We start from the raw sequence: 13450 nt of genomic DNA, 5'->3' as shown, positions 1-13450 counted from the left end.
TAAAAACGCAGCCGCCGCGGTTGGGTTCAAACCACATAATTTGGGAATGCACCGATTCGCCGGGCGCCGGCTTAAACATCAACAGTACAGAAGCCTGACAAGTTTCGCTGCGGAGCGAGGACCCCGCCGTCCAGCAGCAATCCACCCGCGTAGCGGCTGAGGCCACAAAAATGCAAGGCATCTTCATCATGGACTCGCAGCGCTAGCAGACAAGGACACAGGGAGGACACAAACACACACTTGCACTGACACACTCTCACACACACGCACCCAAACACACACTCTGCTAGCACTGCGATTCCATGATGTTCAATTCAATTCCTTTATTTTACCATATACATGGAAGGAGCTCTTGTACAAAAAGCTGCTCGAGGCAGCTTGACTGGGCCCAAGAGACCACAACAAGGTAGGGCAGCGTGAAGTTCACTCAATGTACATTGCACATACAGGAGAGGCACTACTTGAAACTTCAGTATGGGGCGCAGAATTTCAATATCATGTCGAGAAATCAATATGGGAAAACATATTACATACATGGAAACGACAAACAAGGAAAAATAGTTTATACACGATTGAAAAGGAACAGTAACATCAAACACAACAAAATCAATATCTTAAGCAATAACATGCAAGGCTGTGTTTAAGTGTTGATCTCATAATATATTAAGGAATTGCTGCCTCTACTGATTTATCGTAGGCTTGGTATGAAATATGTATGTGTTTAGAACTGAAGGGAAATTATGTTTTAGTGACTGATGTTTATAATTAGTACGAAAGCGCGGAATGTGCCAGTCATTAGTGCTTCTGGCAGAAACGATATGTTCGTGACGCTGTAGTGATGCGGTTGAAATGAGAAATTCATGAAATGGGCTATTTGAAGAATAAAACGTACGTAAAACTCTGAAGTCGTACAAAGATGTCACGGGAATTGTTTTGGAGGTCGTAACAAGTGGCCAGTGTGTGAGAGGTATGGGTGATTTCCGATGTAGCGGATGATTCTTTTCTCAATTCTAAGAGTTTTATGCTTGTTTGTAGCGGTAGTGGTGGCCCAGACAAGACTGCAATAATTGATGTGGGACGCAAATAATGCGTGATAAAGCTGGATTTTTATTTGCGTGGGTAGGAACGTTCGGCAGAGTGAGATCGCCCCAGCTGTTGTGGAAATTTTTTTGCATATGTTCTCAACATGTAAGTCCCAGTTAAATTTACCATTAAACATGACTCCAAGTATTTTATGCAATTCTACGAATTCAATATTCTGGGTTTCATAAGCTATTGGGTGATGAACCTGAAATGTTTTATTTTTTGCTCTGAAACAATAATTTTGGTTTTAGATGGATAGTTTCAATCCGTTGGATTGTGTCCATAAGGATAATTTTAAAAGAAAGTTTTCACATTGTTTTATTAACATACCTGCATCTGGCCCAGGCATGAGTATTGAGCAATCATCGGCGTATATGATAAACTTTACTGATTTGTCCATGAGGACAATATCATTGATAAAAACATTACACAAAAGAGGGCCTAATATGCTTCCTTGTGGAACTCCGTTATTAATGGGTAGAAAGCTTGATTGGTGATTTCCCAAGCGTACCATTCGTGTTCTCTTGCTTAAATACGATTTAATCAATTCTAGGGGTATGCCACGAACTCTATAAAGGGACAGTTTAGTTATGATAATATTATGACTTCGACAATCGAAAGCTTTCGTGAAATCTACAAAAAGGCCTAGTGTAAAGTAGTTCTCATCAATATTATAAAGTATAAATTCTTTCATTGTTAGGAGAGACGTTTCGGTTGACCACCGGTTCTGAAACCATGTAGGTCGTCGCTGAAAACATTTCTTACTGAACAATATTTCATGAGACGAGAAAACATAATTTTTTCAAGTCCTTTCGAAAATATTGGAATTATGCTTATTGGTTTGTAATTAGTGACAGTATTTTTATCACCACCTTTGTAGATGACAGAAACTCTGGAACGCTGCATTTCATCTGAAAATACGCCAGTATAAAAATCAGGTTATAAATGTGCACTAGCACGGGAAGAATTAAATCTAAGGCATGCTTTATTGGCTTAATTTGTAGATTATCGCAGTCCAATGCAGAACTATTATTTAGATTACTAAATGTTCTGTGCACTTCTGTTTTGTCTGTTGGTTCCATAAAAAGCCATTTGGGGGGCTGCAGACTGTATCTTGTTCCGATTCTTGCTCTTGCGGCACGGGCTGTATTGTGGTAGCTATGGTGACGAAGTGTCTGTTGAAATGATCAGCATGCGCCTTGCCTGTGAGTTCGTGGCCGTCCACAAAAATCTTATCCGGGTGAAAGTCTGAGCGGTTGCGGCCCAAGACGTTGTTTAATACTTTCCAGGCCACGTCCCTCTGTTTGCTTGATGTATTGGCAAATAACTGCAGCTAATATGCAAGCTTAGCTCGTTTTAGTTCAGCATTAAGTTTCTTCCGGGTCTTTTTTAAATTCTTCAAGCGTCGCTGGTGTACGCGTGCGCAAAAACGAATGGTACAAATGGTTTTTATGCTTTATCATTTTGGCGTGCCGTTGCGTTATCCATGGCTTTCGGATTTTCTTCGATGGCTTAGCTCTTTTGAAGGGAAAGTGGCCTGTGTAGACACGTTTAAAGGTTTTGATAAAAGATGTATACGCTTCATCTGCGCTTGTCTTTTCAAATATAGAAGACCAGTCTAAGGCACTTAGTTCATTTCTGAATGATTCTAAGGCACCAGTTGTTAAGCACTGAAAGAAAAACGGGTCGTGGAATGTACTTTTTTTGTGGTTCTAGAATAAAGCATAAATACAGGACAATGGTCACTTATATCGGATGCGATTGTACCAGCATGGTGAACAGTCGTATCAGTGTTTGTGATAATTAAGTCCAATGAGATGAACTCGATAGCGTGACATGAGTGGGTGTAGAAACTATTTTTCTAAAACCAGTTGAGGACAGCCCAGTTGTGAAATCAAAAGTTATATTACTCTGCTCTAATATATCTATGTTGAAGTCCCCAAAGTATATAAGCTGGAATCTATTTTCAGAGACGTATTCTAAAAACTTCAAAAAAACTGAGAAAGCATAATATACTACCGCTGGGTGGGCGGTATACAACTGATAAAATTTCATCGTTGGAGCGCAGCGCCAGCATCTCATAGTTTGCAGTAACTTTGCTATACTCTGGCACAAGGTCACATTTTTGGGAACTTCTGTATATATAGCAATGCCGCCACCTTTTCGGCCAGGGCGGTTCAGAAAAAAACTTTGTAGCCGTCAAGCGCAAGAGGGCTACAGCCTTCATAGTACCAGGTTTCAGTTAACATTATGGTGTCTATTGTGAAGGAAAATTGGTTTAGAAGATCACTAATGGCATCGGCTTTATTAATTGCTGAACGGGTGTTGAAATGTAGAAGTGAAGCGCTCGGTAAAGAAACCGGCCTAATGGATTCTGGTAGAACGAAAGTTTCATAGTCCATTTTCTGCGTTTAAGCGGTGTCTTCCGAGCTGGGTACTTCTGGGCTTGTTATCTGTAAAAAGGTCAGGCTCTCCTGATATCTGTATAATCTTTGACTTTTCTGTCTTCTTTGCAAAGATTTTGCCGTTAAACGACGAAATCGACTTCCATTTGTGTTCACTTTTCTTTTTTATGGCCGCACCAAGCAGTTTTTTTGAGTGCGGGACAGAGATGCTCGTTCACGTACACCGGTTCTGAGCTAGTCAAGCCGACGTCTTCATTGGTAAGTCTGGCTTTCTTTGCCTTCCTGAGTGCCGCGTCGCGTTTTGCACGCGATTTAAACTGCACCGCTATGTTGGATTCATTTTGGTTGCGAGTTGGCACTCGGTGGCAAGCTTCAAGATCATCGGGAGTGATCGGGACTTCAATGGCATTTCCTATTTTAGCGACTATGTCAAGAACGTTCTCGTTTTCTACCCTTTCAATGCCTTTGATTTCGATGTTAGCATTTCTAGAGTACTGCTCTAGGCTTACAATTCTTTTCTCGTGTTCCTCTGCATTCCTCTCGAGATGCTCACATTTTGCCCGAAGTGCCTCGTTCTCAGTTTCTAGTGCCATGTTTTTTGCAATCTCAGCATCCAACTTTTTTTAGTTCTTCAATTACGGCATCCATGAATTCTATGATTTGGGCTGTGGTTCTTTGTTCAGTTCGTATTTCACGAAGTTAAGTGCGAAAGTCTCGTTCGGATGCCTCACGGGACATCTTAAGTTCTTGACAGAGTTCATCTTTTAGCTTCTGAAAATCCGCTCTCATGTCTTCCTTAAATTTAGCCAGGTTCTTATCCATTTTCGAAGAATAAAAAATACTACAGACACAGAAAAAAAGTTCAAAAGAAATCCCAAACTTGGCAGCAGAGACAAGACTACGGGATAAGAAAGAGAGCACACAGGACACTAACCTGCGGCAAAGAGTAGAATGACGCTCAAGCGTTGCTCCCAGGTGTTGTCGCTGCTACCAAGTGTGTTCAGCACGCTCACGGTGGTCCCGTATATGATCGATGTGGTCGACAGGAGCGCCAACTATGAGGACTGCTGTGATTGAAGCCAACGCCGCCAGGTGATGACCTGGTTACGCCGCTTGTGCTGGTCCGTACCATAAGACACCGTGGCTGGCACGTGCGATGAGGGGCTGTCCTTTGGTTCAGTACAACTGCACCGGCGGCAATCTGCGGCAAAGAGTAGAATGACGCTCAAGCGTTGCTCCAAGGTGTTGTCGATCACCACCAACTCTCCCTGCAACGTGCCCTGCATAAGTGCATCTTCACTTGTCCTTAGTCTGCGGAGGATTCCCGACCCGCGTCTCAGGTCTGCCTGCCGGTACCGCGGATTTAGGGGCTCCTTCTCGGTGGACAATAAACTTTTCATTCATTCATTCATTCATTCATTCATTCAATCGGGGCACCTACCACCTTGAGCTAAGAATAAATGGCCCTCCAAAGAGTCGAAAAACTTTTTCGGCCCAAATTGCTCAAAAAATATCCGACCTCAAGGCGGATGGCGCCCGCTCGCCGTGATGTATGGAAAAGTAGCCTAATCGCGTGGCAATGCATCGCATGGACAATACATCGCGCTACCAAGCAGCTAACGCTCCTTATTCCAACGTATTCCAGGTAGTGGCGGCACATTTTATTTTATTTGTCTCTGAAGGGCAGAGTATTTTACTTTTGTATGCGAAACATGAATGCATCTACTAAGGGCAGATAGACGCTCACTATGACGACCCAATGAAGATAACCAGGAAAATAAAAAAAAATTATTTTGTATCGTTTATTTAGCAGCAACTCTCAGGTCATGAATCGCTGATTTCCAGTATCCTTTACGACGAAAGCATTGAACATTTTTATCTTGCCCGCGCTTATATATGAAGCGGAAACATTTTCTATACTTGCGGATAGAAGCCTTGTAGTTAGGTTGCGGGCAGCACAGCGGACTATAGAAGTCAACATGATAGATGCACGTTACGCCATAGTAAGAGAGGAGAACTGGCCAGTGAACACACTCGGCTACATCTTAGCGTATTTGAAATCAAGAACAAACGGCCATTGCGAACTCATGTGATGTGAAGGCAGATAACCGATGGTCATAAGTGGTAGGATCCTAGGAGGAAGCAAGCGAAACAGGCGGCAGAATATCAGATGGGCAGATAAGATTAAGAGGTTTCCGGCGATAAGGTTGCCGAACCTGTCAAAGGACACGATTTGTTTGAAGAATATGGGAGAAGCCATTGGTCTGAACCGGGATTATTCAGGCTGATTTACAAGAAGGTGATGATTAGAGAGATGATGTAGCACACGCGGTCTCATAGGGGAGTCAGCGAGAAGCTTGTGCTATTCACGAAAACTGCGAAGGTTAGAAGGCCTGTTGGAATGCATTCCGCGTCACAACATGCAATATTTGTGACATTTTAAAAAGACAACAGCGTCAAAATGACGTTGCCTACACTTCCATGCTGTTCTCAACAAATCCGTCTCCGGCGAAGGACGAGTAGTTATCTGCATATGTGAACTGCGAAGAAACAAAATAGTCTCGGAATATCTTACCGATTCGTTATACACAACCAAGGGACAGCGTAAGTCTCCAATAACTGTACGGAACAACGTTCACTGTAGTCATAAATTGAAAAAATGACGAATTATAAATCACCATGTTTCGGTAGTATCGAATATACAGCAAGGCAGCAATGTGGTCTAGTTGGTTGTACATTTGGTTTGAATAACGCGCAACACACTAACAAAACGACAATTGGAACGGGGAACACAGAACAAGCTCGCACCACGAACTTCCCTGTTTTATCCGACAGTAGTAACGCTAAGTTGTTTGACTTCAAAAAGTCCAGCGACTCCTTTATGGCCCACCTTCTCATGTTTGGAGGAGAGTACCTCATGACACACCGCACACCTTCAGCCGCACAAGCTGCTTTCTGTTGTTTGGACAACTTCCCGGTAACGGCATGTGCCATGCTGAGAAGTTGTTCTGTCGAGGGACAAATGTCAGTAGCGAACGTGGGTCCTTTCTCGAGCGTATCTCTCACCTTCGCTGGTAGTTGCTGGCCAGACAGGTTCAGATGGTCATCTACTTTGGTCCGCTGCCTTTTCCTTGATAGCCTTGAGAATGTCGTCTCCCAAAGGTCCTCCCCAGACGACTCTGTTACACCACTGAAGTAGCGGTCCATGAAGCGAGCTTCCTCCTCAACAAGTACGGCACTGCAGGTCGCTTGTATCTTTAGCCGTAACAGCAGAATTTTCCTACAACTTTCAGCTCTTAAAACCTTGCACAGACGTCGCGATGTTTTTTTTTTTTCGTCGAAGCCATACGTCCCAGTAAGAAGTTCAGCACGCGGGTTGAAGGCCATGAGACAAGGCGTACGTGAGGGTACGTGTGCGCCATCTCTCTTAGCAATGCAATTCACAAGAAAATATACACGAGGAAGGGGCGGAAGGTTGGTGATGTTTAAGCCCGTTGAACTGGAAATCAGCCTTTGGAAGACAACGTTCTCGAGGCCGTTCTGTGACTTTCCGGGGCTGTGTTTTTTTCTACTTTAGATGCCGCATCAGGATTTTGGCGGATTAAATTGGACAAGGCAAGCTCAAAACTCTGCACAATGAGCACGCCGTACGGCCGCTACCGGTTTCTTCGCATGCCGTTCGGAATCGCCTCTGCTCCATAGATTTTCCAAGCAGCAGTGCACTGCTTGTTAGTAGGATTACCATGCGTGGCGGTAGTTATGGACGACATATTGCTCTGGGGGAGAACTAAAGAGGACATGACTACCACTTGACAGTCCTGTTGACACGCTGTCAAGAGAACAATCTTAGGCTGAACCTGAAGAAATGCGCGTTTTGCAGCCCCAAGTGCGTTACCTGGGCCACATCTTCACTGCAGAAGGCCTGCGAGTACACGCACAAAGAGTTCAAGATGTACTACAAATGCCAGCGCCCAAGAACTGCAAGGAGCTACAAGTATTTCTTGGCAGGATTAATTTTGTGCAGTGCTTCATTCCCAGCATGTGGTATGTGACTGCCCCGCTCCGAACACTGCTGCGCAAAGACATTGCGTGGGTGTGGACCGCAGAGCAGGAAAGATGTTCTGAGAGGTTGCGGCAGTCCTCGGTAGAAGAACCTGTGCTATCGTACTTCACCCCGAGTAAATCAATCATCATTTCAGTCGAAGCCAGCCAATTGGGATTTGGCGCGGTTCTTATTCAAGAAGGCCGCCCTGTAGCTTTTTCGTCTCGGTCGCTCACAGGCGCACAACAGCGGTATGCGCAAATTGAAAAAGAGACTCTTGCTATTGTGCACGGTTGCACAAAATTCCACGATTACATTTATGGTCAGCCAGTAGCAACCGTTGAGACCGATCACCGCCTGTTGGTGCCGATATTCAACAAACAGATGCATCAGTGTCCTCTTCGATTGCAACGCATGAGGCTGACCCTGCAGCGCTATCCTATCAATGTTATCTACAAACCGGGCAAAGAACTATTTCTCGCATATGCTTTGTTTCCCAGCAAAAAATGCATGGCCGAAGAGACAGAGCAGTTTCAAGTAAATGTGCATGATTTTGTTTCTGCTTCAAACGAAGCTCTCGGGGACCTCCTTGCAGCTACCGATGGCGATCCGGCTCTGCTCCAGCTACGTGGATACGCGGAAACAAGCTGGCCGGACGACAAGCGTGATGTCCCCGAATCCGTCCGCCCATACTGGTCATACCGGGAGGAGATACACACCCGGGACGGCCTGTTATTTCGCAGTATTAAGGTAATCGTACCACATTCGAAGAGAGCAGAAATTTTGCGTCTTCTTCACGCGGCACATTCGGGAGCGGATAAAATGAAACAGCGGGCGAGAGGTGTCATGTTTTGGCCAAGCATCTGTGCGGAGATCGACCAGTACTCCAAAGCTTGCAAAATCTGCCAAACGCATCAACAACGCAAAACGAAGATGACACTTTTGAGCCACAAAGTACCTAGCTTACCATGGGAAGCCGTGGGAATGGACTTCTTATTTTACGGTGGCCGGCAGTTTGCCATAATCGATGACTTCCATTCATTCTTCTTTGAAATACATGAATTCCAACATGTGACAGCAAAACTGCTCAAATCATGGTGTGCGGAAATTTTTGCTCTTCATGGACTGCCCATAAAGCTGTGCAGTGTTAACGGCCCACCGTTCAACAGCGCAGAATTCAAAGAATTTCAAACCGCGCTAGGCATTGCGCACGTCACCTCGAGCCCTTATCATCCGCGCTCTAACGGAATGGCTGAGAGGGCAGTCCAAGAGGCTAAGAAGCAACTGAAAAAGTGCTCGTGTAGGATGCCAGACTTCCAAATGGCTTTACTCGAGTGGCGCAATACCCCCAGGGATCCTGTGCTGAAGTCTCCTGTGCAGAGGCATTTGGGAAGGCAGACGAGAACTCTGCTCCCGGTACCGGCACAAAACTTGGTTCCAGAGACTGTGCCCAGCAGAACCGTGCACAACAGACTCCAGGAAATTCGCCAGCGCCAGAGAACCTACTACAACCGTGGCTCCAGACATCTGCCTCCCCTGCCGCAGGCGCAGCAGATAACAGCGTACGACACGCTTCATCGGACCTGAGCACCTGCTGTCTTCCTGAGGATAGCGGAGACACTGCGTTCCGCAATCCTGAAAACGCAAGACGGCCGGGAGATCAGGAGGACCCGGGAGCACATACGTGACGTAATACCTCGGCCAGATGATCCTCCAGCATCTGACAACCCAGACGTCGCGCACGACCCCCCAGAGCTACGGCGAAGCACACGACGTCTCTAGCCCTGCCGCTACCCACTGTCGGAGTGACGTTAAACTAATTATTTATGAAATTAAAGATGTAGCAGAGCTGTGTGACTCTGACGTCACCCTGACAGTACCCTAGCATCGTGACCTATAACGTCAAGCTCCTGTCTCTTTATAAACCCCTTTCCTATCGGCAATAAACGCTGTTCTCCACTGACTGCCGGCCTGCAGACATATTCCTGACCTCGAGGCCACATTGTCCGTCTCAATAGTGCCAACCGTAGAACAGGCACTCTCAGTTGTCATCGAGCGCATGCTCAGCAGCTTCACGCAGGCGTTGTCTGATATTTTTACAAATCAGGCTATTTCTCAACCTCAGCCTGTAGTTCCATTAGCATCAACATCACAACAAGCCTGTGCTCAAAGTTTCGCCCCCACGTCATCACCCGAGGTGCCGTCTCACGTGCCGCCTCTCGACAGCGTCCCTGTAAGTCTTTCTCGCAACTCTGTTTGCACTAATGATGTAGAAATGGCTTGTCCTAGGCAGAAGCATCGCGCTTGTACCTCTCCTTCTAAGTCCTCCGTTCCTCAGGTCAAGAAACAATAACAGCCTTCTAGAGTGTCTTCCACGTCAGATATGCTAAAAGAGGCGGTTTCAGCCTCTATTATCGAATAGGCATCATGGCGGGTGTAAAGGTTGTCCAATGGAATTGCCGCTCTATGGCATCTTCTCTTTCTGATTTAAAAATTCTTGTATCTTCTCATAACCCAGATATTGTGATGTTGTAAGAAACTTGGCTCTCCCCTGTTAAGTCATTTTCTTTAAACAGGTTTCGTGTTTTCCGTGCCGACCGCATAAATGGTAGGGGCGGCGGGCTGGTGACCCTGATTTCGTCAAAATTGTGTCACCGGGCTTTAATAACTAAAAAAGTAATGGATTCTGATTGCGAGCTTCTAGCTATGGATCTCACTTTGCCGCACTGCTCTACTGTCACAGTCGCAAACGTCTATTTTCCAAATGGAGTATGCGGAACAAATCTCCTAGACAGCTTACTTGCGAACTCTAGCAGGGTTATTATTGCTGGGGACTCACATCACGTCGTCTGGGGCTCCTATACTGATTCACAAGGGCATATGTTATGGGCATGGATGTCTGCAAATGACGTGCAGTGTTGCAATTCTCGGGCCATAACCTTCATCCCCAGACACTCGCGCTCAGTTCTCGATTTGTCCTTGGCAGCAAGAGGAGTAGGTATAGGGGCATGGTCCACAATTGACTGTGGCACATCTTGTGACCACCTGCCAATTACTTTCACCATAGTGGTGAGCCCCCTCCGAGATCCTGGTTCTGCTGAAAATTAGTTAATCTTGCAGCCTACAAATCATCTTTGCGCGCCTCCCTTACATCTGACCCTTGTTCATGTAGGACCAACAGGGCTCAGCGAGTGCTTTCTTCAGTTTTGAAGGCTACGGAGAGCTCCCAGTTCGCTGTGCGTTCTGCTATTTGCAATAAATCACTATCCCCGTGGTAGAATGACGCGTGTGAGACAGCTTTCCGTCGTAGGAAAGCAGCGTGGAGGACTCTTTCGCATAATCAGAGCCCGGAAAATTGGATCAACTACAAATTTTTCTCGGCCTCGTTTAAAAGAACAATAGCAAAGGCAAAGGGTGACTAATATCCAAATTTGAACACATATTTGTCAAACCCAAAAAATAAGAAGGCCTTGTATCGTTTTATGAAACGGAATGTGAACTCCTCAGCCATGCAGTTAACCAGCTACGGTGGTGCTCTCTTCACATGAGGCGAAAGTTGAGTTAGAACGAAGCGCCCAAGGGCTTGCTTCACGTTTTCGGGAGCAGCGTAGAGTCCCTCTGTTCTCCCCCATTCCTGCTCAGACTATGTTTTCGTTGATAAATCAGAAATAATAACTGCAGTCTCTTTAATGCAATCCTCAGCTCCGGGTTGGGATGGTGTTACAGATGGTATGGTGAAAATACTAGCGCAAGACTTCACTCAGGACCTCCTCGACCTGATTAATACATCATTAGAAATTGCATGGCTACCGCACTCCTGGAAGGTGGAGAAAATTATATTGCTCTTAAAGCATTCAAAGAAAGGCTTTCATATTGATAACATTCGGCCGATAGCTCTAACATCCAATTTGGAAAAGCTCATAGAAAGGATTGTACACAGCCGTCTATCCGCGCATATCTCAGTAATGAATGCATTGAGCTCTGCCCGATTGGCTTTTGCTGGGGATGCTCCATTTGGTCTGCCCATGACGATTTGGAGAGCAGAATCCGCCTTGCTATGCAAAAGAAGGCAGTATCAGCATTAGTGACGCTTGACATTGCTAAAGCATACAACAGTGTTGGATATTCGATCCTTCTCTCTAAATTGGCATTATTACGCACACCGTACTACATTTATGCATGGATCCGCGAATTTTTAACAGGACGGCAGTTCCTTTGCTCCGACGGTTCCTTCACTTCAGATACCTATGCCCAAACCAGAGGCGTGCCACAAGGTTCTGTACTTTCGCCACTTCTATTCAATCTGTTGATGGGCGACATTCCAGTTCACCCTGAAGTTACAGTATATGTTTATGCAGATGGCATAGCCTTCTTTGCTTCTGCAGCAGACATTCATGCCCTATATCGCTTTCTCCAGGATTACCTCAATGCGCTTGAAGTTTGGCTTGATACATTAAATTTGGTATCAAATGTGCACAAAAGCAGCGTACTACTTTTTAAAACCAACATACCTCTGTATATATCAATACGCTCACGCTCGGACATCATACCTCAGGTAGACTCGTTGAGGTATCTAGGCGTCAATTATGATGCCACTTTGGATTGGCGGCCCCACATCAAGACTAACGTGGAGAGAGGAGAGCGTGCACTAGGTAGGATACTACGGGTAAGTAATAGGAAATTTGGTATGCGCCGGGATACGCTTGTACTTCTCTACAAAGCCTACGTCAGACCCATTTTGGAATTTGGCTGCATACTTTTTTGTGGCTCCCCTAAATATAAGCTTCAACCGTTGCTGCTCCTAGAAAGGCGCGCATTGCGTCTCTGCCAGGGTCTCCCTCAATCAGTCTCCACCGCAGTTCTGTATTTGGAGGCTCGTATTCCCGACCTTAACTCCCGTTTTCACCTGCTGTCAGGACTTTTTTGCGGGCATTAAGTCGCCTTCTGGTGTGGCTACTCCTATTTTCGTCTCCCACTCCTTTTTCCTTTTTCTCACTCCTCATTGGCCAAGGTTCCGCCTACCTCAGGTTGTATTTACTCAGAATCTTTTATCCAATATTGGTGTGGATCTCAATTTTGTATCCATAGTTGGTTGGGAAGCGTCCCCTGTGTAGATTACTTTTGATTATATTTTCCCACCTAAAGCGAAGCATCTGCCTGCAGGGATATTAACTGGAATTTTCTTGGATCATCTTGTCCAGTACCCGCAACATACTGTAATTGCTACATATGCGTCTGGTGTCGAAAGGAAGGCAGGGGTTGGTTTTTCTCAGAGTCTCTCTGTCACATATATTAAGGAGCCTAAATTAAATTTTAAAGGAAAGAGGTGTGAAGAAGACGACGTGGATTAACCGAAGAATAAAGAACAGGAAGAAGAAGCATTCAGTGAGGTGGAGAGATATGATTGGTGGAGAAGCATTCGGCGAGGTGGAGAAAGGATGATTGGTGGAGAAGAGATGAAGACGACGACAAGGCTTACGTGGACTAACACCGAGGCTATAAAAGGGCGAGGGAGAGCGGGGCACGGGGGGGAACAGCAGAGAAGCGGAGGCTCCGGCAGGACACAAACACATCGGCTGAAAGAGAGCAACGCCGGCTGCTACTCCGGTGAGGTCGCGTTCTACGACAGCATCGTGGACTTCTTGCCGTGCCTGAGCCCGTTCCGGGGAGTCAAAGGAGGACGCTACCACCTGCTACGGCCAGGGGTGTCTCTAGCGCTGTTACCGCCCATCCGGGTGGTGCCCCCAACAACACCGGCATCACCTCCACGGGCGCTTGTCCCGGGATCTTGTACGACGCCGCCAGCGACGCCGCCAGCGACGCCGCAAGCCACGCCAGCCCAAGCACGTCGAACACCGCCTCGACGCCGGCTACTGAATCTATGCAACGCCGCAGCCGCACCGAACCAACCGTGAGCCCG

At 46.1% G+C, this 13450-nt stretch overlaps 1 pseudogene; it reads left to right on the top strand.

Annotated features, from left to right (window-relative positions):
* The first annotated feature begins 7527 nt into the window (after nt 1-7527).
* On the top strand, nt 7528-9312 carry LOC144120025 (uncharacterized; annotated as a pseudogene).
* The last annotated feature ends 4138 nt before the right edge of the window (nt 9313-13450 follow it).

This window comes from Amblyomma americanum, chromosome 2 (genome assembly GCF_052857255.1).
Source record: "Amblyomma americanum isolate KBUSLIRL-KWMA chromosome 2, ASM5285725v1, whole genome shotgun sequence".
Taxonomy (NCBI): Eukaryota; Metazoa; Arthropoda; class Arachnida; order Ixodida; family Ixodidae; genus Amblyomma; species Amblyomma americanum.
This window is presented reverse-complemented; position numbering and strand designations above follow the sequence as displayed.